Raw genomic sequence first — 25962 nt, 5'->3', positions numbered from 1 at the left:
AATGAATAGCTAAATAAGATGGTATATCTGACTAAAACATAAAGAAGTTATTGAAGTCTTTTGGAAAAGTCTTGGGGAAAATATCACATTTAAATATTTCACCTGAAACTTGAGTTTTCCTAAGTGCATATGACTAGTTGCCTCACATCTCTCATCATGAAGAATTTAAGTTGTTTTATAAGAATACTTCCCATCTCAAATCATGGCATCCTAGAATTTTAGAGTTTGTTCATAAATAATGGTATAATAGTGGATTTGAGCAGACAATATTTTAGTTTTTGAATCATTTGAAAAAAATAAAATAAATTATGGTGTTTTTTTTTTTCATTTTGTAGAGGCCAGATTTTGACCTGAAATGGGAATGATGTGAATATGTGTGTGTGTGTGTGTGTGTGTGTGTTTATCTGTTTCTCTGGAGGGGGTGTCATTCTTCATCACTATCTTTTTGTGAGTCTTTCTATTCAGTGTTCTGCAGATTTTGCACACTTGTATATAGTTATTTTTAATTGAATAAAATATTAGGAGCCAAGATCATTTAATGTAGCCTTATTGAAATTACTTTGAGAACAATTCTAGGAGCATAAAGACAAGAATGATATTACCTTGTCTTGTAGTCACATGATTTGACTTTTTTTTTTTCCTACCAGGTCTCAACAAATAAAAATCTTTTTTTAAAATCATTAGGAGATGGAGGGGGCAGAAGAAAAGCTTTTCATTCCACATAACTCAAAGTTTATGTTTACTCGATGTGTTCAAATATATTCACAGCAGTCTTAAATTTGTATATGTCATGTCACAGTAATGTGGGGAGTGATTCTATCTCAAGAAGATACAATGCCAGCAGAATTCAATTCTCAAGGACGTTGTGGGGACAGTATGAAAATGTGCCCTCTGTAAGTTTAGGAAGGATAGACAATGCCTGATTCATAATTCTAGTCACCAAGTACTTTTTCTAGATTTTGGATATGTACTACACTTTTACAGAGTGCACAGGGCCTCCATATCCTCACATAATATGCTTTTATTACTTACAGGTTACTTACACATATCTGGACTAATTTCTGGTGGAGATGATCTGGTCCTGAATAGGCATCATAAACAATATTCATTTCCCCAAACAAATCTGCATGACTTAAACATTTGTATGACATTTCTATCTAACATATTGTTAATTGAGTTCATGTGGATGTAACCTGTGGTGATGCTTTGAACTACTTTAAGATGTTTGTCATTCCATAAGCTACATCTAGAGGGTAATTATTTTAATTACATTGAATGATAACATTCTGTACCTATTGTCGACTTTGACTATCACTCTATGAAATAAAGTTCGACTATCTCAAGAATATTTTTCTGGAGACAGAGACAGAGAGAGACAGAGTACAGTACATTCACACACACACACACACACAGAGTAAATATCCATCCATTTCACTTAGATTGTCACTTTTACTGGCATTTAATTGGGAAAAATAAATCCTAATGATTGACTAAATTTCATCTTCATTGATAGCTATTTGGAGACTACTCATTTTATTATCATCTTTTTAAACAATGCTTTTTAATTTTTCTGAAAAAGAAATCATGTAAAAACTATTTTAATATTCATTTTTATAATAGAATTTATTTTAATTCCAAATTCCCTCCTCTCCTCTGTCCTTAAGGAGATTAATATAGATCATACATATGAAGTCAGGCAAAGCATATTTCCATGATAGCCATCTTGTAACAGAGAACATGGATAAAAATGAAGAAAAAGAACAGGAATACTGAAGAGTACTTTTTAGAAGTTATACTTCAATCTACAGTTAGTCTCCGTAAGTTCTTTCCATGGAAATGGATGTCATTTTTCATTACAGTCTCTTTGGAATTGTCTTGGATCATTCTATTGCTGAGAGTAGTCAAGTAATTCACAGTTGATTATTGTGCAATAGTGATGTTATCATGTACAATGATTTCTTGGATCTATTTGATTCACTTTTAGATCAATTCACAAAAATCTTCCGAGGTTTTTCTGAAATCATTTTTTTTGTCATTTCTTACAGCATAATAGTATCCTATAAGAAACATGTACCACAACTTGTCTAGCCATTCCCCAGTTGATGGATATCTTCTCAATTTCCAATTCTTTGCCATTACAAAAAGAGCTGCTATAAATATATATTTTTCCATACAGCACTTTTCCCCCCTCTTTGATCTCTTTGGAATATCTATTTAGCAATGGTTTTGCTGGATCACTGGGCATGTATAGTTTGCTATCCTTTTGAGAATAGATCCAAAATGCTCTCCAAAATGGTTGGATAAGTTCAAACTATACTAATAATGTATTGATGGCCCAGTTTTTCACATTCCCTCCAAGATTTATTTTTTTAAACTACTTAATTTTATTTATTTTCAGTGTTCTACAATCACTACCATATAACTTAGATTATTATTTTTCCCTCCCTCATCCTTACTTACCCCCTCCCTCACTGAGAAGGCATACAATTTTATATAGGTTCTAAACACACATTCTTATTAAATACATTTTCACTATAGTCACGCTGTGTTAAAGAATTAAAATGAGTGGGAGAAATTATCTAACAAATCAAATCACAATATGCACACACACAGAAAAATAAAATGATCTGCTACATTCTGCGATTGAATTCCATAGTTCTTTCTCGGGATGTGGAAGGCAATTTGCCTTAGAAGATATTTGGGAATTTTTCTTAAGCCCTTGCACTGCAGTGAAGTTCCAAGCCTACCAGAAAAACTCTGTGGTTGCTACTGTGCACAAAGTTATCCTTGTTCTGATACTTTCACGCAGCATCAGAACACATAAGCATTTCTAGGCCTCTCTGAAGTCTTCCTGTTCATCATTTCTTATAGCACAATAGTATTCCATTACATTCCTATACCACAATTTATTCAGTCATTCCCCAATTGATGGGCATCCCCTTGATTTCCAGTTTTGGGCCACCACAAAGAGTGCTCTTATAAATATTTTTGTACATATGGGACCCTTTCCCATTTTTATGATCTCTTAAGGATATAGTCCTAGGAGTGGTATTGCTGGGTCAAAGGTTATGCACAATTTTGTAGCCCTTTGGGCATAGTTTAAAATTGCTCTGCAGAATGATTGGATAAGCTCACACCTCCACCAACAGTGTATTAGAGTTCCAACTCTCCTACATCCTGGCCAACATTTGTTATCTTCCCGTTCTGTCATGTTTGCCAATCTGACAGATGTGATGTGGTCCCTCAGAATTGTTTTGATTTGCATCTTTCTAACCAAAAGCGATTTAGAGCATTTTTTCAAATGACTATAGATATCTTTAATTGTTTCCTCTGAAAATTGCCTGTTCATATTTTTGACCATTTGTATTTTTGTACATTTGACTCAGTTCTATATATATTTTAGAAATGAGGCCTTTATCACAGACACTAGCTGAAAATATTCTTTCCCAGTTTTCTACATCCCTCCAAATTTTGGATGCATTTGGTTTGGTTGTGCAAAAACTTTTCAGTTTAATGTAATCGAAGTTACCATCTTGTACTTCATAATGCTTTCTGTCTTCTTTAGTCAAAAATTCTTCCCTTCTCCATAAATCTAATAAATACACTATTCCTTGCTCCACCAATTTGTCCATGGTATCAATATTTATACTTAGATCAAGTATCCATTTGGTCTTTATTCTTGTGTAGGGTGTCAGGCATGGGTCTATGTCTAGTTTCCACCACACTGTTACCCAGTTTTCCCAGCAATTTTTGTCGAACAGTGAGTTCTGATCCCAGAAGCTGGGGTCCTTGGGTTTATCAAACAGGAGGTTGCTACGTTCATTGCCTACTGTACCTAGCATATTCCACTGGTCTACCCTTCTGTTTCTTAGCCAGTACCAAGTGGTTTTGATAATTGCTGTTTTATAATACAATTTAAGATCTGGTAACACTAAGCTACCTTTCTTATTATTTCTTTGCATTAGTGCTCTTGATATTTTGGACCTTTTGTTCTTCCAGATGAATTTTGATTTTATTTTTACAGCCCTCAAAAATAATTATCTGATAGTTTAATTGGTATGGCACTAAATAAGTAAATTAATTTAGGTAGAATTATCATTTTCATTATATTGGCTCAGTCTCAGTCTACCCACGAGCAACTGATGTTTTTCCACTTACTTAGATCTGACTTTATTTGTGTGAAAAGTGTCTGGTAGTTGTGCACGTATAGTCCTTGAGCTTGTTTTGGCAGGTAAATTCCCAAATATTTTATAGTATTTACCCTGGCTTTAAATGGGATTTTTCTTTCTATCTCTTCCTGTTGGGATTTGTAAGTAATATACAGAAATGCAGAAGAATTCTGTGGGTTTATTTTGTAACCTGCAACTTTCCCAAAGGTGTTTATTACTTCAAGTAGTTTTTTTTTTTTTTTACTTGAATATCTGGGATTTTCTAAGAATATCACCATATCGTCTATGAAGGGTGATAACTTAGTTTCTTCTTTGCCTGTTCTAATTCTTTGAATTTCTTTATCTTGTCTGATTGCTATAGTTAACATTTCTAGTGCGATATTGAATAATAGTGGTGATAATAACATCCTTGTTTCACCCCTGATCATATTGGAAATGCATCTAGCTTATCTCCATTGCATTAAATACTTGCTGAAGGTTTTATGTAGATACTGCTTATTATTTTGTGGAAAGTTCCCTTTATTCCTATGCTATCCAATGTTTCTAATAGGAATGGGTGTTGTATTTTATTAAAAAAAATTTTCTACATCTGTTGAGATAATCATGTGGTTTTTATTAGTTTTGTTGTCGATATGGTTGATAATGCTAATAGTTTAGTAATATTGAACCAGCCCTGCATTCCTGGTATGAATCTTACTTGATCATAATGTGTTATTCTCATGATAAGTTGCTGTATTACTTCTGCTAAAATCTTATTTAAAATTTTTGCATCTATATTCATTAGAGAAATTGGTCTATAATATTCTTTCCCTGTTTTGTCTATTCCTGGTTTAGGTATCAAAACCATATTTCTATCACAAAAAGAATTTGGGAGGACTCCTTCTTCCCCAGCTTTCAAAAATAGTCTATATAGTATTGGAATTAACTGTTCTTTAAATATTTGATAGAATTTGCTTATAAATCCTTCTGGCCCTGGAGATTTTTCCTAGGGATTTCTTTGATGGCTTGTCAAGTTTCTTTTGCTGAGATGGGGTTGTTTAAGTATTCAATTTCCTCTTTTGTTAACCTGGGAAATTTGTATTTTTTAAAATAATCATCCATCTCATTTAGATTGTCAAATTTATGGGCATAAAGTTGGGCAAAGTAATTTCTAATTATTATTTTAATTTCCCTCTCATTGAAAGTGAGTTTACCCCTTTCATTTTTGATACTAGTAATTTAGTTTTCTTCTTTCTTTTTTTTAATCAGATTGACCAAAGGTTTACCAATTTCATTAGTTTTTTTCATAAAACCAACTATTGGTTTTATTGATTAATTCAATAGTTATCTTAATTTTAATTTTATTAATCTGTCCTTTGGTTTTCAGAATTTCTAATTTGGTATTTACTTGGGGATTTTCAATGTGTTCTTTTTCTAGTTTTTTCAGCTGCATGTCCCAGCCACTGATCTCCTATTTCTCTGTTTTATTCATGTAGGCATTCAAAGATATAAAACTTCCCCTAAGAACTGCTTTTCCAGTATCCCAAAAGATTTGGTAGGTTGACTCATATTGTCATTCTTTTGAATGAAGTTGTTGATTGTTTCTATGATTTGTTGTTTAACCCACTCCTTCTTTAGGATTAGATTATTTAGTTTCCAATTAGCTTTTCGTTCATTTTTCCATAGCCTTTTATTACATATAATTTTAATTGCACTATGATCTGAGAAAGATGCACTGACTATATCTGCCTTTCTGCACTGAATTGTGAGGTTTTTATGCCCTAGAACATGGTCAATTTTAGTATATGTGCCACGTGTCACTGAGAAAAAGGTATATTCAATTTTCTCCTGAGACCTATCATGTATACCTCATGAGAATTTTATTTACTTCCTTAACCTCTTCCTTGTTTATTTTGAGGTTAGACTTATCAAGCTCAGAAAGGGGGAGGTTGAGGTCCACCACTACTGCAGTTTTCCTATCAGTTTCTTCCTTCAACTCCTCCAACCTCTCCTCTAAGAATTTGGATGCTATACCACTTGGAGAAAACATGTTTAGTAATGATATAGCTTCGTTGTCTATTGTGCCTTTTAGGAGGATAGAGTTTCTGTCCTTATCTCTTTTGATGAGATGTATTTCTGCTTTTGTTTTGTCTGAGATTAGGATTGCTAGCCCTGCTTTTCTTACATCACCTGAGGCACAATGTATTCTGCTCCAACCATTTACTTTTACCCTGTGTGTATCCTCCCATTTCAAATTGTTTCTGGTAAACAACATATTGTTGGATTATAGTTTTCAATCCATTCTGCTCTCCATCTCCATTTTATGGGAGAGTTCATTCCATTCACATTCATAGTTACGATTACAATCTGTGTCTTGCCCTCCATCCTCTTTCCCACCGTTTGTGCTTTTGATCATCCTGCCTCCCCTCCCCTCCTCAATAGAGTTTTTACTTTTCACCACTGCCTCCCACAGTCTTCCCTTCCTTCTTTCAGCCTTCCTCCCTTTTACTTCCCTTTACCCTTACTATTCTTCCCTCCTTTTAAACTTCCCCTCCCTTTTCTTCCCCCTCCCCCTCCTACTGCCTATAGAGCTAGATAGATTCATATACTTAATTATGCTGCTCCTTTCTTGAACCAATTCAGATGAGAGTACCTCTCAAATAATGCTCATCTCCATCTCTTCTTTCTCTCTAATGTAATATAATTTTGTTCCTTTTCCTGTGATGTAATTTACCATTTTCTCCCTCCTCCTTTTCACATTTTTCAATATAATTCCTTCACACCCTTAAAACCCATTTTTATCATCACATCATTTACTTTATACCCATTCCCTCTGTCTATGTATGTCCCTTTTATATTTTATAATAAATGTACAATTCTCAAGATTAACAAGTATCATCTTCCCTTATAGGGATGTAAACAGTAAGCTCATACTGTGTAACAAGTTTTTTTTTTTTTCCTTGTTTACGTTTTTATGACTCTTTTGATACATGCATTTAGAGATCAAATTTTCTTTTGAATTCTGGTCTTTTTATCAGAAAGGTTTTGAAATCCCTTATTTCATTGAATGTCCATTCCCCTTGCCAGAAATATTATGCTCAGCTTTGCTGAATAATTAATCATTGGTTATAGTCCCTGTTCCTTTCCGTTATGGAATATCATATTCCAGTTCTTTTAATGGAGAAACTGCAAGGTCCTGTATGGTTCTGTAGCTCCTCAATATTTGAATGATTTCTTTCTGGCTGCTTGTCGTATTTTCTCCTTCACTTAATAGTTCTGGAATTTTGCAACAATATTTGTTGATATATTTAGTTTGGGATTCCTTCCAGGAGGTCTTTCAACGATGATTTTGCCCTTTGGATCTAGAACTTCAGGCCAGTTGTCCTTGATGATTTCTTGCAAGATATTCTTCAGGTTCTTTTTTCAAATCATGGCTTTCTGGGAGACCAATAATTCTAAGATTTTCTGTACTGGATCTATTTCCATGTCAGTTGTTTTTCCAATTAGATAGTTTACATTTTCTTCTATGTTTTACTTCCCAAAAGGGATGCTAAACTAAAACCCCAAGAAATATTGTTGCAAAATTCCAGAACTCTCAAGTGAAGGAGAAGATACTACAGGCAGCCAGAAAGAAACCATTAAAATATCAAGGAGCTATAGTTAGGATCACATAGGACCTTGCAGCTTCTACATTAAAATATCAAAGGAATTGGAATATGATATTCTGTAAAGCAAAGGATCTGGGACTACAACCAAGAATCAATTACTCAGCAAAACTGAACATATCATTTCAGGCAAGGAGATGGACATTCAACAAAATTAGGGATTTCTAGACCTTCCTGACAAAAAGGCCAGAACTCAATAGAAAATTTGATCTTCAAATATAAGTCTCAAGAGAGTCATAAAAAGGTAAACAGGGGAAAAGAAAAACTTGTTACTCAATTTGGGCAAAATTTTTACTTTCCTATAAAGGAAGATGAGACTTGTTAATCTTGAGAATTGTACATCTATTATGAAATATAAAAGGGATATACATAAATAGAGGGAATGGGTATAAAGTAAATGATATGATGATAAAAATGTGATTTAAGCATGCAAAGGGATTGTAGCAGGAGATGTGAAAAGGAGGAATGAAGAAGAAAATGGTAAATCGCATCATGTGAAGAAGTACAAAATTATAGAATAGAGAAAGACGGGAGAGAGAAGAGCATTGTGTGAGAGGTACTCTCCTCTGATTTGGTTAAAGGAGGGAACAATAAACTTAAGTATATAAATCTAACTAGCTCTATAGACAGTAGGAGGGAGAGGGGGAAGAAAAGGGAGGGGAAGCTTAAAGGGAGGGAAGAATAGGAAGGGTAAAGGGGAGTAAAAGGGAGGTGGGCTAAAAGAAGGAAGGCATCTGCAGGAGGCAGTGGTGAAAAGTAAAAACTCTGTTGAGGAGGGGAGGGGAGGCAGGAGGATTAAAAGCACAAATGGTGGGAAAGAGGATGGAGGGAAAGATACAGATTGTAATCATAACTATGAATTCATACCTATTTTTACATAATCCTAACGTAATTTACTCACCCCTTTGCCCACTTTCTATGTCAAATCCTTCTAACTGCCTTATTGATGATAAAGTTGTTAGAAGCTACAGGTATTATCTTTCCATAGAGAGAGGTAAATGGCTTTGTTTATTTAGTCCTTTATGACTTTTCTTTCATGCTTACATTTTTATGCTTTTCTGAAGTCTTTTTTTGCCCTGAAAATACTAGGTTTTATTCACATACCAGTGGTAAACTAACCCTGATGGGATGACTAAGTTTCTTCGTAGATCACTATGTCACATTAAAATACAAAAATCCATAAACAAGGAGATGGTTAAGAACATTAGATGTGGTCTTACTGGAAATTCTTAACTGTTTACTAGTCTCTTACATCAAATTTCAAAATACTTTGTCTCCTAGTTAGCACAAGTTACTGCATTTCTCTAACAAAGTAATGAAGGCACAGCTGGTGCAAGCAGACTTAAACCCATTCAATTACCTACTGTGCTGGAAAAATACTGTGGTTGATTCTTCAGAAGGATTTCTTTTTTCTAAACCAATATTGTTCTCAAATAACTATCTGGATGATATTTGCAGCTGCAGTCTAATAGCTTCACGACAAAAGACTTCACAAGAACCATGCTATGTGGTAATGGGCATGCATTATGGGATTCACTGTGTTCTACATATCTGGCTGAAAGTATACTATTAAAATGCTATGTAGAACGAACCTATAGTTTGAACTGGTTCTTATGCATTCTTTTTTTCCCTTTTTTATCAAGACTTGTTTACTTGATTCTACCAAGAAAATACAAAACATAAGGCTGTAAGTAACTACTAGTTTTGTTTAGACTGGGTCAGTGCAGTAACCCTCAAGGCCACAACACGCAATGTTAACTACTGCTTGCTCTTGGCTGGGTTTGGATCTTTCTCCAGATGATATACTGCATCATTTTCCTCATCAATTTCTTCTTCTCTTTCCTCGTTATCAGCCTCTTTCCCTTCTTCATAATCATGATCGTCCTTGTCGTCGTCGTCATCGTCGTCGTCGTCATCATCATCATCGGCTTCCACAGCTTCTCCTGTGAAGTATAATACTGATCTCAGGACTATACACTCATGTAAAAAGTGACCAATTTTGAAGTCTGTTGGAAGGATAGCTTCTGTATCATCATCCAGATTTTTACTCTCAGGAACTTCAGGAGGAGAAAAGATATTGAAGAAAAAATCATTGGAAAATGTTTTTGTCACAATTAGAACAGTCCCACATTCCTTGTATTTCTGTTTCTTCCTGATAGTTTTCAAAGTGACATTTTTCCAATCTACCTGACGCCCTGTGCAACTCATAATTTCTGTTCCATAAAAGGAGAAGGGATCAAGATCATCTGGCTCTGACCACGTGTGATATTTCTTTGTCAATACCTCATTTGTGAAGTATTCATTGGGTTCAAAGTGAAATTTGAATGTAAAACTCATAAATTGCCCAATATCTGAGAACTTCACTTTCAAGTGCTTCAGAATAGGTTCATCATGTTCCTGAACCATATCACTGAGCAAGTCAACATTTTTAAAAACAGTCAGCCAAAATTCGGGAATTTCTTTAGAGTCTTCTTTCATCTTCATCTTTTTTTTTTCTCCCCTTCAAAATTAACCTTCTCTTTCATTCCTGAGATCTCTTCATCATCATCTTGTTTCCATTCACATTCTTCCTCTGTGAGTTCATAAATTGCACTGATGATTTTACTTCTCTTATCACAAAGTGGCTGGTAAAGAACTTCATGCTTTCTTTTAAAAGCATGAACTTCCTCAAAGAATTTGGCTTCTATCTGTGTCATTTCACCTGAATGTTTTTGAGGGCATTCACATGTTGCTTGACTACTTTTAGCAAGCTTTCAGTGTATCCAGTTGATGTTCCCTATAAACCTCCAATCTTTCTTGAAGAGTTATAAGAATGTGAGAGTTCTGCATCATCTGAACAGTCAACTGACATGCTTTGCTGTTTGCATCTTCACCAGTTTCTTCTTCTTCCACTTCTCCAACACCTTCTATATCCTGTTGGCCAACTTCAGTTTCTTTGGTGTAAATTTCCACCACGTTGTAAGATCTCTCAATATTTGAGATCTGCAGCTTATGCAGAGACCAAGTAGCCAGAGCTGCATAGACTGTCACTCAGGGTGATGGCCCTGGCAGTGGCAGGCTAAAGCCTTCTTTTTGAAAATCAAATTTTCTATTCACCTCTGGTCCTTTCATCAGTAATGCTTGGAAAAGTCCTCTATTTTTTTTAAAAATCCATGTTTTCCCTTCATGGAATATACTTGATTTCACTGTGTAGGTTACTCTTGGTTGTGACATGAATTCTTTTGCCTTTCAGAATTTTATAGTCTAAGCCTTCTACTCTTTTCCAATGGTAGTTGCTACATTGTGAATGATCTTGAGTGATCTTTATTGTGCCTCTACATTATTTAAATCTTTTCCTTCTTTATACTTGTAAAACTTTCTCTTTGACCTGAGAGCTCTAGACATCCATAATATTTCTGATAATTTTCATTTTGACATCTATTTGAGGTGCTAATATGTTTCCTTTCGATCTCAATTTCACCTTCTGATTCTAGGATATTGGAGCAATTTTCTTTGATAATTCCTTGAAAGCTGATGCCTCAGCCCTTTCAAAACAAATTTATTTTTTTTAAATGGCTTTCAGGTAGTACAATAATTCTTGTATCATCTCTCCTCAATCTGTATTTCAGTTCAGCTCTTTTTTCCAATGAGATTATTTCATACTTTCTTCTATTTATTTTTCATTCTTTTGAATTTTTTCATTGTTTCTTAATGTATCCTGAAGTAATTAACATCCACTTGGCCAATTCCAGTTTTTGAGGAATTATTTTCTTCTGTGTGCTTTTGTACCTCTTTTTCAATGTGGCCAATTCGTTTTTTTTTATTATTATCAATTTTCTTTTTTGAGGGGGCAGTCAAGGCAATTGGGATTAAGTGACTTTCCTAAGGTCATACAGCTAGTAAATTTCAAGTGTCTGAGGCCAGATTTTACCTCAGTTCCTCCTGATTTCAGGGCCAGTGATCTATTCACTGCACCATTTAGCTGACTCTGGTCAATTCCTTTTTTAAGCTATTGTTTTCTATTATTTTAAGGTATTTTATAAAGTTGTTATTTGTGTTTTCATAATTTTCTTCCTTTGCTTTCATTTTTAGATCTATTTTTCTCTATTTGTTTTGAAATTATTTTTATCTCTCCTAAGAATTCTTTTTATACTTGTGTCCAATTCACATTTTTCTTCAATGATTTTCTTCTAGAGGTTTTGACTTCATTGTCTTCTCCTGAGTGTGTCTTGATCTTCCCTGTCACCATAGCAGATTCTTATGGTAAAGTTCTTTGTTGTCATTGTTCATTGCTTATTTTTCCATTCTATTTCTTGATTTTCAAATTTATGGTAAAGTTAATTTTTGTTCCTAGCATGAGGTGTGAGAGTCATGTTTCAAGCTTCATTCTTTTTTCATATTTCTGTATTCAGAGTTAGTTCTGGGGGTCTAGAAGTTCTCAGTGTCTGAAAACAGTATGATCTGGAGAGAGTTGTGGTCCTTGCTTCCTGGTCTGGACTGTGGTCTTTACTCAGGAAGGGGGCCTTAATCCCTTGATATGGCTATCCAAACCACTCTTCATAGCCCCTGCTCCTTCAGCACTGGGAAGTATACTGTTACTCAAGGACCCTTATCTTTTGTGACCTAAAGTGATCTCCTCAGGACCCCTTCTTGACTGAAAATGCTCTTTACCCTGGATCCCGAGGAGTAGGTATATACACAATTTGTCAGTGTCTTTTCCTACATTCGGTGCTAATACATGAGTGCCCTGTAATCTGTTTTTGACAAGTTCCCAGGGCCTGTTATCATATCTGGATTGAGAGTTCTTGAAGCTGCCATTGCTTTTGCCACCACCTAGTCTAACATGAGTTTCATAAACATGGGCTCTGAGTCAGGTTCCTCTTTTGTGTCACAGATCTCTCTTTTCCCCCTCCTAAGTTGTCTTCAGCTTGAAGAAGTGTCTCACTCTAATCATTTTTGTGCTTTGCCACTACAGAATTTAATTCGAAAAACTATTTAAAAATTGGTGGGAGGGAAATGTTGGGAAGGTTCAACTGAGTCCATTCTCTACCCTGCCATCTTATTAATTCCACCTCTTGAAGTCTCTGTTTCTTAAATGTATTTTGTTAGAGTTGTCTGAATTTATTTCATTCACATATGTAGTCATTTAGTATATTGTCTTGCTCTGTCTTTTGCTTTAATTAGGAAGCAATACTACATTTTACTTAGAAAAAGGGTAAATGAATTTGAGATTAAGCTGAATAATAAAAGGCTTAAATTGTTTTCCTGAAAAATGTTTTGATATGATGATATCAGGAATTTAATTCTCCTTAGAAACAGATGAAGGTTGTGTATAAGGGCATGAAATTGATCAATTATATCCATTTTATTGACATCATTGAGAGAACAGCATGTTTTAAGAAGGCTTTTTTTTCCATGGGGACATGAAATATTATATTTTTCATATTATACTTGGATCTATTGCATTTATTTGTGTTACACAAGTAAGCCACGAAATGGAAATGAGACAATGGTTTCTTAAAAAATAAATAAGTATATTCAGTGTAAATGTTACATTGCCCTCAAGAGACACATTCAATAATTATTGTTATAGAGCTATAATTTGGACATACCTTTTTATTTTCCTCTAAAATCATATTTTCTTTTAAATGATTAAAGAATTTCTGAATGATGCAACTTGAGAATACTTTGTAGAATGTATAAAAACAAAGAAGTTCACTGTATGTGGAGGAGTTTCTAGTCCTTACATCTTTTGATTATAGAGATGTAATTCCTTTTCTTGGGGGAGGATCAACCTGTGTCCAAAGTAAGTTGGGAAAGTATAAAGTAAGTCATTCAAAAGCTATTAATTATATCACAGATCTGGCCCTCCTACTTTACATTTAGCAGTAAAATTAGTTATTTCCTGTGATTTAGCTTTTCTTTCATTAATTATATTGTTTGCGTGAGTCTGTGTGTGTGGAGGGGGTAAATTCAATCAGCATTTCATTATGTTGCATTTCTTTCAATAGTACAGGTGACCAGAAATTTCTATGATGTTTTTTTTTCTCCTGTACACTTGTTTATTGTTATTGCTTTGTGATGTTGGTCAATTCATTTAATTTTTCTCTACCTCAGTTTTTCAATCTGTAAAATGGGAATAACAATATCACTTACCTCCCAGTGCATTTTGAAGGTAAAATGAAATATTATTTGTGAAGGGCTTTGTAATCATGGACATGCTATATAAATACTAACAATTCTTATTATTGTTTGCATTACTTTTACTCATTATGTCACCACTGAACCTGTGACTTTTTCTTTCACTAAGAGATCCTATAATTTTTACTATACTTTTGTTTCTGAATTCCATTCCTAATAGTTCTTATTATTATTGTACTTAATTTTAACTTTTCAACATGCCGTTCAAACATTCTGTGTATAGTAGTAAATAGATAAGATATCATGTAAGTTATTTTTCTACTCTTCTTCAACTTTTTCTCAAGGTAATTCTGCCAAGATTTTGTTTGATGTCAGTCCTCAAGTGTACTCATTTACAGGCACCTTTCCTCTTATGGTCCTTAGCATAAAAATGGTCAAAATACATATTCTTATTTTCACACCCTGAAATGATTTTAAAATTGATGTAACATATTACAGGAGAATTCATTTGTTCATAGCAAGTAGAGCAAATAGCTGATTTTATTTTAATTACTCAGCTTTGTTATTATTGATTTTCTATTTAATTCATGCCAACCAACATAAATATCATATCAAAATCCCTAAGCATGCCTATCTTTTCTTTTTCAAAGTCTTTTGAGATTAATGTTATGATTGCTATTACTATCAGTACTGTAGTTTGTGTGTCAAATGACAATTTTCCGTGAAATTTTTTCAATTTTTCTCTCTAAAGAATTTTAGGAACTTCTTGATTTCTGTGCACTCTTGTTTCATGAAATCTAGCTTAATGGAGGAAATAATAATTCTCCCACATAATTGTTTGCGATTTGGATCTGAAGGTCATATTACAATAAAAGAAAGGAAGGAAGGAAGGAAGGAAGGAAGGAAGGAAGGAAGGAAGGAAGGAAGGAAGGAAGGAAGGAAGGTGGAAATAAAGAAAGGAATTGGAAAGCCCTGTCCTATAAAAAGCAAGTTGTGTTCAGTCAATTCAATTGTGTCCAACTCTTTGTGATCCCATTTTGGGGTTTTCTTGACAAAGATACTGGAATAGTTTGCCATTTCCTTTTCCAGCTCATTTTACAGGTGAGGAAACAGGCAAACGTAGTTAAGTGAATTGCCCAGGGTTACATAGCTAATAAAGGCCTGAGGACAGATTTGAACTCTGATCTTCCTGACTCCAGCGGCACTGCTCTATTCACTGTACCATCTAGCTGTCCCTGCACAAACAGTAAGATCTGTTTGTAATTTTGACTTAATACAGTATTATCAAATAACACATTTATCTAGTCAGTCCATTTCATGTCTGCTTACGTATCTACCATATAAAGTTTTGGTATTTCAGATTTTCCCCAGCCTACCTTGTCTGTTTATGGTATCAGTATATGAAGTATCACTTACTCTGCTCTCCTCAACTCCAAGCAAATCTATGAAATGAATAAGAGCACAGCTCTCTGTCTTCCCATCTATTTCTTAGACATGGAAATAGTTGTACCATTCTGACTGAGTGCTTAATCAAATAGAGGTATTGCCAGAAACAAATTCACACACACACACACACACACACACACACACACACACACATACACACACATATACATACTCATCATAAAAGTCAGCATCCTCAGGCATCATGGCAGACAGAGAACTGGTCTCAAATATAGGAAGACCAGAATTTAAATCCCATTTCTGACATGTACTGACTGTGTTACCCCAGGAAAGTTAAGAAAGATGACCAAAAGTTATAAATTATTTGCTAATCTGCAGAAGTAGAGAAAATGTCAGTTTCCATAGTGGAAATGTCCTACACTAGTTAAATCACAGTGAGATGGCATAAATAGAGAGTTAAGCCTGGAACAGAAAGCTCTGTATTCAAACCTAGCTGCAGACACTGATTGTGTGACCCTACCTAAGTCTCTAATTTTCTGTCTGCCTCAGTTTCCTCAACTGTAAAAACGCGGATTCTAAAAGAATGTACCTCACAGAGCTGTTGTGAGGATTGAACAAGATAATATTTATGAAGTGTTCAGCCCACTATCTGCCATATATTAGGTGACTAATAAATACTTGTTCTCTCCTCCACTACCCAAGCATCAGACAAGCAGTTGATGTTTGCAATGGTTATTGTTGTTATACATCCGTTGTCTTTGGCAAGAGTATTGAGCTGAATGTTATACTTTCTGAATTTTCTTCCCATTAGTCAACCAAGATAAACTTGTTTGATTGAAGTGGTTTTAATACAGTGGTAACATAAACTGAGTTCCCCTAAAAAAAGATACCAAATAATTTTGGGAATCACGGAATACAATCAGTGTTGGTCATTTGAATTCAACTGGGTTATACGTTGTTCTTTTCACAAATAATCAAAGAACAAGCATTTAATTATCATCTGTTATGTGCTAAGTAGTGTGCTAAGTGCAAGGATTAAAACACAAGAAGAAATAATCTCTCCTCTTGGAGAGAAAATTTAAAGGCGACAAATTCTATGCATATATAAGTATATGATAGCTATTTATTGGAATTAATTTGGTCTTTTAAAAAATAAATTCATTTGTGTATATCTTTACAACCTGGTCATAACATATACTTCAATGTAAAATCATTTGACACTCTTCTATTCAGATTTTTAGAGTAGATTATTGGAAGCTATATAAGATAATAACATTTAGATCTGCAGTTCTTCTCTAAAGGGGGAAAAATGGGAAAATTAAATTTTCCTCTTCTAAATATCTACATATGCCTAACTCCCTTTCCTGGTCTTTACACATAAGGTAGAGGATGATAGAAACAGAATGCAATGGAATGGAAAAGGATAGAAGAGATTTTAGAAATCATATGCTCTAACCCTTTTAATGAAATATGAAGAAACATTGGCCAAGAAAGATCAAGAAATGAATGAATGAAATCACATTTATTAAGCATTTACTAGGATCTAGGTGCTGAATTAAATTTTGAGGAACAAAATACAGGCAAAAAAAGAGTGTCTATCTTCAAAGAGCTTGCTTTCTAAGATTGGAACACAACAAGACAATGAGGCACACTAGAAATAGAAAGCAGAGGTGTGGTAACTTAACAGTGCTATGACTGGGTGAGGGAATGCACTTCTTGTCTGTCATTGGGAAAGACATGACTCTCTGAACCGCCTCATTCCCACATCTACAAAAGGAGAGGGAATATTAGATAAGATAAACTATAAAATCCCTCTAAACTCTACAACTAGAAGCTTGTAATAAAATGCCATACATTTGATTAAGTGCAGAGCTGAAACACCAATCCAGGTTTTATGATTTCCAATGCCAAGTTCTTTCAATGGAACTATAGTGCTTTTTTTCTAATGATAAGAATCACTGTTTTGGGTCTCTAGGTTGAGTTCCTGCAAGTTTGCCAACTTAAAAATGGTCATTCTCTTTTCCTCATGTTCTTGCACTAACGATTTCAATGCCCTAACATCTCAGGGGATTAAAAAATATCTAAAAAATTAATTTGTTTCACGTCTGTGGTCTCCCCAAAGATGAAGGTTAAAGAAAAAACTTAATTTGTAAGATCACTCCAGGATGGATGGACAGTTATCGATATTCCTCACTCAAAAGGAATGTTTACTTCAAAGATACTCGCAAGTATAATTAACATAAAATGTTTATTAAAAAGGATCCAATAACTTGCATGTTTTGTAATGTCCTTGTAAAGAAGAAGATAGTTCAAACCATGAAAACATGAAGTATTTGCAGGCACTGAGAGTAGACATTTCATATTTCAACTCTACTCTACATTATCCAAACAATTTCTTCCAGGTTCAATTCTTCTGCTAAATCATTCCAAGGCTTGAGTTTATTCTTTTGTCAGTGCTCATTTTGCTATGGCACAGTCTTCTCTTTCCACCAGCAACTTCTAACAGAGAAATGCAGGATCTCTATCCTCTCAAAATCACAATATTGCCTTGAAAACTGGATTTACCAGGATTTTTGTTCAATTTTCTAAAATCAAGTGACATATTGAAAAACATTGTATTTGAAGTTAAAAGGACCAGAGTAGACATGCTTCCTTAGATCCATACATTACTTATGTTGCTGCTCTGAGTATTATTATTGTCATTATTATCATTACTATCATTCTTGGAATATGCTACTATAAGATAAAGAAGTCCTTGAAGCACGTGTAATGTATATTCTATTCATTGTATTAATGAGTAAACTGAATGTCAGACAGGTTAATTCATTTGCTCATTAAGTAAGTTAATGACAACACTTATATACCACTATAATCTCTGTGAGCTCAGAATATGCCTGTCCACAAAATATTTGAAAGAAAGTTGGTGTGGAGGAGAGAAGTGAGTCTATTTACATGCCTTTGCATCTAGGGAATCTAGACAGTTGAAAGAAATCTTGAAGACTAAATGGTCAAATATGTAATTTTGAACTGTATAGAAAGATTAAAAATAAATATGGACAGCAGTTAACACTTGCATTTGCTTTGCCAGATATTGGCAGGGGGGAGGGAAAGAGGGGGAGGTTTCACGTCAATGAACCATCTTTGAGTTCAGGATAAAGCTTCAAAGTGGGAGCAGTTATCAACTAGTCTAGTCATAATTAATATCTCTCTTAAACTTAATATCAACTCCTCTTTTCCAGTACAATTTTCCAATACAGAGTACCCAAGAAAAATACTACTGACTGGAGAGAGAGAGAGAGAGAGAGAGAGAGAGAGAGAGAGAGAGAGAGAGAGAGAGAGAGAGAGAGAGAGAGAGAGAGAAAGAGAGAGAGAGAGAGAGAGAGAGAGAGAGATCTTTGATTTTTTGACATCTCATAAGGCAGGCTTTTGCATATATTTCTTTTATTTGCCACTATTGACAATGTTCAGGAAAGAAAAACACATAGAGGAAGGGTCATAGAGACAGTATATATCAGAATTAGAATTTAAACCCTGGTCTTATTGATTCTGAGGTCAGGTTTCTATCAATAAGTCCAGAATGACTCTTTGAGGTTAAGAAGCCAATTAAACGTGATGATGATGATGACCTTCTTCTTCTGCTTCCTCTTCTTCCCACCAAATTAATTGGCTGTTGGAGTTACAAAACATTGCATAAGATTCCCTTTTGTACATGTGTTAAAAAGCATGAAAATAATCCTTTTCATATTGGATTTTAAGATGGCTGTACCATAAAGAGAGGGGCAAATAGTGGTGGTGATATAGTTAAAGTTAAAAAAAAAAAATTCTGAAACTGAGATGGGATAAAAGTGAGTTGTGTACTTTATACCTGAGAAGTACTTTTTAAAATATGTATCAGTTATCATTTCCTAAAGAGAAATGAATGGGATACTTTTTGCCAAATGAAATTGTGGACATCATCAGAAAGACAGGAAGTGAAAGTAGACTAGTTTTATGCCAACAGAAAGAAATAAAAATACTTTTGCTTTTCTAGTATCTATGCATTATCAAGAGCACTAGACTAATATGCATAAAACATTAGTTAGAACACCAGTGTAATTTTGGGGGGAGTTGAGATGAGTCACACTGGATGAGAAGACATGGCTAGATGTCTGTCTATATTATTGAAAGGAATATTCTTATTGGTGAGATCCCAGATTCATCGTCTATTGAATTATTAAATTGGATACCATTATTCCTTGAATAGATTCATGATTTTCTTATGAATAGTGCTTTTTGAGGAGTAAATAAATTGAAACAGAAGCCTCAAAGCAAATTAAGATTGTACTTGGATTTTGTTTCAGGCAGCTTATAGCTACTGAGGGATCACATAGAATTCCATCAGATACCAATACAATGTCTGCTTACCAATTGATGTCTACAAAAACCACATTGTCTAAAATGAGTGTATCAAATGCATATTCATCTCAAACTGAGAGATCAATCACAGCCCATACACACTTTTGCTCAGTTGCTGTAACATCAAATAAGTTCTGCTCTATGTCTTGATTTACCATGAAAGTTGAGTGTCACATTTTAGGCAAATAAAAATTATTAAAATTTGACAGCTGGCAAATTATGCTAACATCTGGTAACAAATCATTCCTGACAGTTCAATAGTACCCTTCTTATTGCTTAGCTATTAATATTATAAACAGTGAACTGCAAAAACCATCATACTTGACGAACATATTCCCTGAAGTGATGGAAGAAATGCACTGTTTATCTTAATGTGCAAGAAATGTCATCTTTTCATTCCTGACGTAGGAAGTAGATTGGAACTCAGTAACTATAAACATGAATACTTTTAGGTAACAGTTAACAACGTGTACAAGCTGAGAGAGTATGGAAACATGCTGAATTTAGGATAGCACTCAATCTGTCTATAGTAGTAGGAGCAAATGGTCAAATATGACGGAAGAGAATTGAAATAGTAAGAATGGTGCCAGGAACTATTTGACATATTTCTTACTTTAAATTTCTTTTTTTTAATTCTAAAACTTTTATTGACATGTTGTATATCTCAGATGTTATTCCTCTAGCCCTTCATTAAATATTTTTGAAACAGAAAGGCAGTTAAACAAAATCTGCTTGCCCCAGAAACTTGTCTGACAGCGTATGTGTCATTCTGTACCCACCGTAACCCGATTCTCTTCCAAAGGGAGAGAAGAGTATTTATCTTCTCTTTTCTGGAATCAGTATTGGTTGATTCACTCAGTCTAAGTTCAGTTGCCTTTTATAATTGGTATTTATAATTACATTACGATTGACATGAATTATTTTTTCTAGAGAAAGAATCTCATTTGCTTCTGTTTAGGAAATGATAATTGATAGATATTTTAAAATGCTTTATGGACATAAAGGTAATCATTGCACATATCATTCTGCAGGTTCTGCTTGTTTGCCCCTCCATCATCTCTTCAAAGTCACTGAATGTTTCTTTGAATCTATTGCTTCCCTAATTATTTATGGCACTGTAATATTCCATTAATTCAAATTCATCACCGTTTGCTTATTCATATCACATTTTATTGCCACCCACTCTTCTTCCAGTTTTTATTAATACAAAAATTTATGCTACATTTTTTGTGAATATATGAACCTTTCTTTCTTTGAATTATTTGCAGTCTATATTTGGCACTGTGGTTGCTATCCTAAGAAGAATAGTTATTATTGTCTTGCATTTATATAACACTTCAAGGTTTACAAAGAGCTTTATAAATATTAACTCATTTTATCTTCACAGCAACCTTGAGAGGAGAGTGTTTTATCATACTCATTTTTTTCAAATGAGGAAACTGAGGTCCACATTAGCAAAGTGATTTGCCCAAAGTCACACAACTAATAAGAGTGTGAAATAGAATTTTTATGTAGATCTTCCCGACTGCATGGCTGAACTGCAGCCACTGTGCCATCTAGCTACTTCTTACTAGTTAAAATTTATATAATGCTATAAAGTTTGTAAAAACTCTTTGCAAATGTTATCTATTTTGACTCACCCCACAACCCAGTGATATAAATGCTATATTTTTTCACATATTTCAAATGAGGAAACTGTAACATAGAACTTAAGTGACTCATACAATGATCACATAACTAATAATTCTCTGAGGCAGAATTGAGCTCAAGACTTCCTAGCTCCAGCTGAGTGCTGTCACCTATTTATTTTATTTTAATTTCATTCAACATGAATTTTAATTACATAATATACTTTTTTCTCAGTGTCAGGCGATGTGAAATTAATAATAATAAAAAAAATCCTTGCATTCACAGAGCTCATTTTCTACTGGAAGGTTACTAAATGCCACCAGACATTAAGATAAAAAGTTCCATCATCAGCTCACTGTGTGGTTTCTAGTTATATCTGTCTAACTGTGTACCACTTTCAAAGCCAGAAAAGACTAAACCTTGCATTTCTGCTGCCCCCCACACCAGATGAATCTTTAGTCTTGTGACTGTCACAATGCCTAGGGATCTGAGAGGATAATTTCTTCTTCCTGTAATTTTGCAATGAGGTGCAACAGAGTACTAGCGGACTCTCTCAAAGGGATTAGGAAAGCAGTGATGATTTGCTCATAGAGTATCCATTTCATTTACTTCTTGGTCTTTGATGAAGGCAAAAGGAAGAAAAAATAGTTTTTAACTAAAAATTTAAAGAAAATGTACTTCTGTTTTGCGAGCAGCTTCTTCTATATTTACGTTGCACTTTGGTGTCACAGGATAGTAAAGAATATAACAAGTCAACCTTGAATTGTTTGGTACAGTGTGTTAAAAGTGCAAAAGCATGAGAATGTGAATGTGTAAATCACTTTTTAAAATATACCTGTGAATACACGCAAGTCTGTACTTAATATTCAAAGCTTTTATTTAACCATATGATTCCAATGAGAGATAAATACACTATAGGTAAAAACACATGTATATGTGAAATCACGTAATTAAATTCAAACATTGGCATCCTTATTAGTTTAATGTAAATGTTATTTCATGTCCTTAGAAATTATGGGGTTAAAAGTACTAAGTTTTCTTTCTCTTTTGAAAAAGAGTGTCAAATATAGAAGACAATTGTTGGATAGCTATTAGAAAACACAACCATAGTACACTTGGATTTATTTTAATTTAATTTATATCCATTGTTTCAGGAAGGGTGATACACAAGATTGTAGATAGTCAGAGCTTCTAAAAATAACTCACGACTGAGAATTCATCTGCTTTTCCACTTCCATAGATAATTTATGGAATGATTTTGCACTTCAGTAGCATCCGCCTGCAATTCACTCTCAAATACACGAAGTGTCATTGGGAGTTTACAGTGGGGCTTTTAATGAAATTCTCCAAGTCTCATCTTTTAAATGTGGCAGAGATTCATATATCAAGGCTGGTATGAATACCAAAGGTACCTCTGTGCATTTTCATATGGTGTTACCAAAAATCAAGGCATGTTTTTTTTTCTTTGCAAAAGAATGAAAAAAAGGATGGAGTTTTTTAAAAGAGTCACATTTCCTAAACAAACACTTTCCCTAAACAATAATTACTGTGGTGCCATAACACATGCCTTTTGAGAATCTGTATTTTCATTTTTTCCTGAATATGTAATCAGAGGAACATGTAATAAAAACTCATTTGCAAAAACAAGTTTTATTGCTTTTGCTACGAATTTCAAATTTAATTTAATTTGGTTTATTACTATTTTATATAGTGATAGAAAGTATGTTCAGTGGCTAGTGAGCTGGTTTGAAAGTCTGGATGTCCTGGATTTATATTCCACTTCAGACAAATACTGAATCTGTTGATCTGGAGATGTGACTTCACTTTTGAGTGTCCCAGGAAACTCTCGAAGTCTATTTGGCTTGTTTGCTAGCCCCCCTAGATATAAGGAGTTCCCCCTCCCCCCAGAGCTACTTAAACTGATTCAATTCCAAGCAAAGATCTTTTGGGGGGGGGGGTTGGAAGGAGGGCTTTCTTTATAATGCCTCATTGAGTCCTCAGAACAATCCTGAGGTAAATTCTACTCCTATCACCATTTTACAGATGAGGAAATTGCAGATTAGAGATGTTCAGGGACTTGCCCAAGGTCGCATAGTGTCAGAAACAATATTAAAAGCCAGATATGCAAGACTTCAGTCCTAGCATTCTCTTCATTCTTCACTTTCATTCTTATATGCTTTTGGAGAACTAAAAATACTCCACTCATGGGTTAATAGGATTCATCCATGTTATCTGGTTTTATAGAAAAGCAATAAAAGGAGAGTTGAACCAAGTCCTTGCATACACAACTTGCCACTGTATCAGTTATCTTATCAGGTGTCTTCATGAACAAAGATGAAGATTATTGATGACTAGAAATTCAGAACATTTGACCTGCAAATGCCGCAATAACATAGAGGATAATACCCATGTTTACCTTGATAATATTCTGTAGACACACTTGTCCATTTTCAGTGATGTGGTCCAGTGTTCAGAGAATCATTAGAGAAGAAAAGAAAGAAACCACCACTATGAGAGTAGCTTTTAGCTTGCTGCTATAACCATCATCAAGGGGATTAACGTTTGTGGAGAAGAGATTGCAATTCCATCTACCATAGAAATGTCCTTCTGAGCAATTGCTGGCTACATCCAAGCAAGATTTAAGGACAGCTTTCTATCCTCCCCCCCCCCTCCCCCAGATCACTCTAACAGCTACCAGCCTTTCTCTATGGGCATCATTCAAGGAATCATCTTTTGTGAACACACCTACAATTTACACACACACACACACACACACACACACACACACACACACACACACACACATACCTAACACTAGCAACAACTCTAAACCACCTGCCAGCAAAGAGGCAAGAAAGCAGGACTAGCTGAAGAAAAGAAAACAAGGTATCTTAAATAATATATAGGAAGTAGGATTAGTTACCTATCAAACTACCATCATTTCCCCTCCAACCTCAATGGAATGAGTCCACAACCCTATGCTCCAAAGCACTAGGAAAAATAATGCCCATCAGACCACCGATTATTATTATTTTTATTTGAAGCTATTTCCCACAATCATCCCCAGAAAGAAACTTTGTACAAAAGCAAACTAACACCTCACCTACCACCAAAACCAACTGCCACTTATAGATATGTATCCCATGTGTTCTACAGAATATATTTATTACTACCTCCTTCCCAGACAACAGTCCCTAAATCTAACTAACCCCAAGGATCATATTTTACATTCTTGTGAACATTTGTACTACTTTTAGTTTTGTAGGCTCTATCTCCTCAGTAGTCATAACTACTGAATAATAAGAAAACAAAGATTTCACCACCAAAATACCAAAGTTCCAATCACCATCAAATGGTTCAATGAATGGAGATGGAAGGAAGCAGAAAGAGGGAACCCCATGACTTGCAGTAGAAATATTCTTATGTGTTTTGTCTCTCATTAGAATGGGAAATCCTTGGAAAAATATATTCTTTTTAATCATTTTTTTTCACTCACTCATTCAAATAGATATAGCACCCCCCACAAGTTATTCTTGCCAACTTGGGCTTGCCCCCACAATTTTGCAGATAGGGTCCATCAGAGGGAAATAGTTACCCTAAGGATCAAGTATATTCTATAGATTTCCATTCATAAAAATGTGTCCCATGAGCCTTCAGTAATGGATCTACCTTTATCTGGTAGCCAAGAGGCAATTATTAGTTCAAATCATCCTTCCAGCTCATACCTGAAGAAGAATTCTCTCTAAACTTTCACCAATATGTGGTTATATCCCTTGTCCCCAAAGGCCTTCTATAAGAGGGAATTTACCACTTTCTCAGTCACTTACTACTTCTGCTTTCCATTAACAAAGTAAATTTTAAGGAAATTTTGATTTAATAATTATCTCTTGCTTGTGCCTTCTATAACACTTGTATAGATGTTGTCAACATAACTATGAAATTTTTAAGAGTAGCTCATTGGCTTTTGTGCCCTAGTATTATTAAAGTTCATCAGTAGAGCCTGGACTACAGCCTGAAAACAATGTAATTATATAGTACTACCATATGCTTAGTAGGTGCTGGTGGAGTGAAAAATCCCTATCAATATATATTGCAGGATTAAGTTAACTAATACATAAAATGGCACAAAACAAAGGCAAAATGGACAATGAGTGGTGAAGTGAGTTCCCAGAAAATTCAGGGGGAAAAGAACAGTGACTGAGAAAGTAACATTGTTCTTAGATTATCATTACCATGATGTTTGTGCAACTTACATTCATCAGATGCCTTTCATTTGCCTTAGTCTGTAGAAATGTTTGGCAACTATACAATTTTCTACAGTTTGCTGAGAACCTGTTTCTCTCTCTCTCTCTCTCTCTCTCTCTCTCTCTCTCTCTCTCTCTCTCTCTCTTTCCCCCACCATTCCCTCCTTTATTTCTTCAATCTATATCTATTTTTCTTTCTTTCTCTGTCCCTGTCTCCTCTCTCTCTCCTTTTTACTCTCTTTCTACTTATATCTCTGTCCTTTGCCTATGTATTTATCTATTTCTCTCCCACTTTACTTGTCCTTCTCCTCAAATTGGGTATACAAATACAAGTGGAAACAAAGACAGTTCCCACCT

At 34.6% G+C, this 25962-nt stretch overlaps 1 pseudogene; it reads right to left on the bottom strand.

Annotated features, from left to right (window-relative positions):
• Nucleotides 1-9571: 9571 nt before the first annotated feature.
• Nucleotides 9572-25962, bottom strand: part of LOC140532281 (nucleosome assembly protein 1-like 1) — a 51012-nt pseudogene continuing 34621 nt past the window's right edge.

This window comes from Notamacropus eugenii, chromosome 3, assembly GCF_028372415.1.
Source record: "Notamacropus eugenii isolate mMacEug1 chromosome 3, mMacEug1.pri_v2, whole genome shotgun sequence".
Lineage (NCBI taxonomy): Eukaryota > Metazoa > Chordata > Mammalia > Diprotodontia > Macropodidae > Notamacropus > Notamacropus eugenii.
The sequence above is the reverse complement of the archived record's forward strand: the minus strand, read 5'-3'. Positions and strand labels throughout refer to the sequence as shown.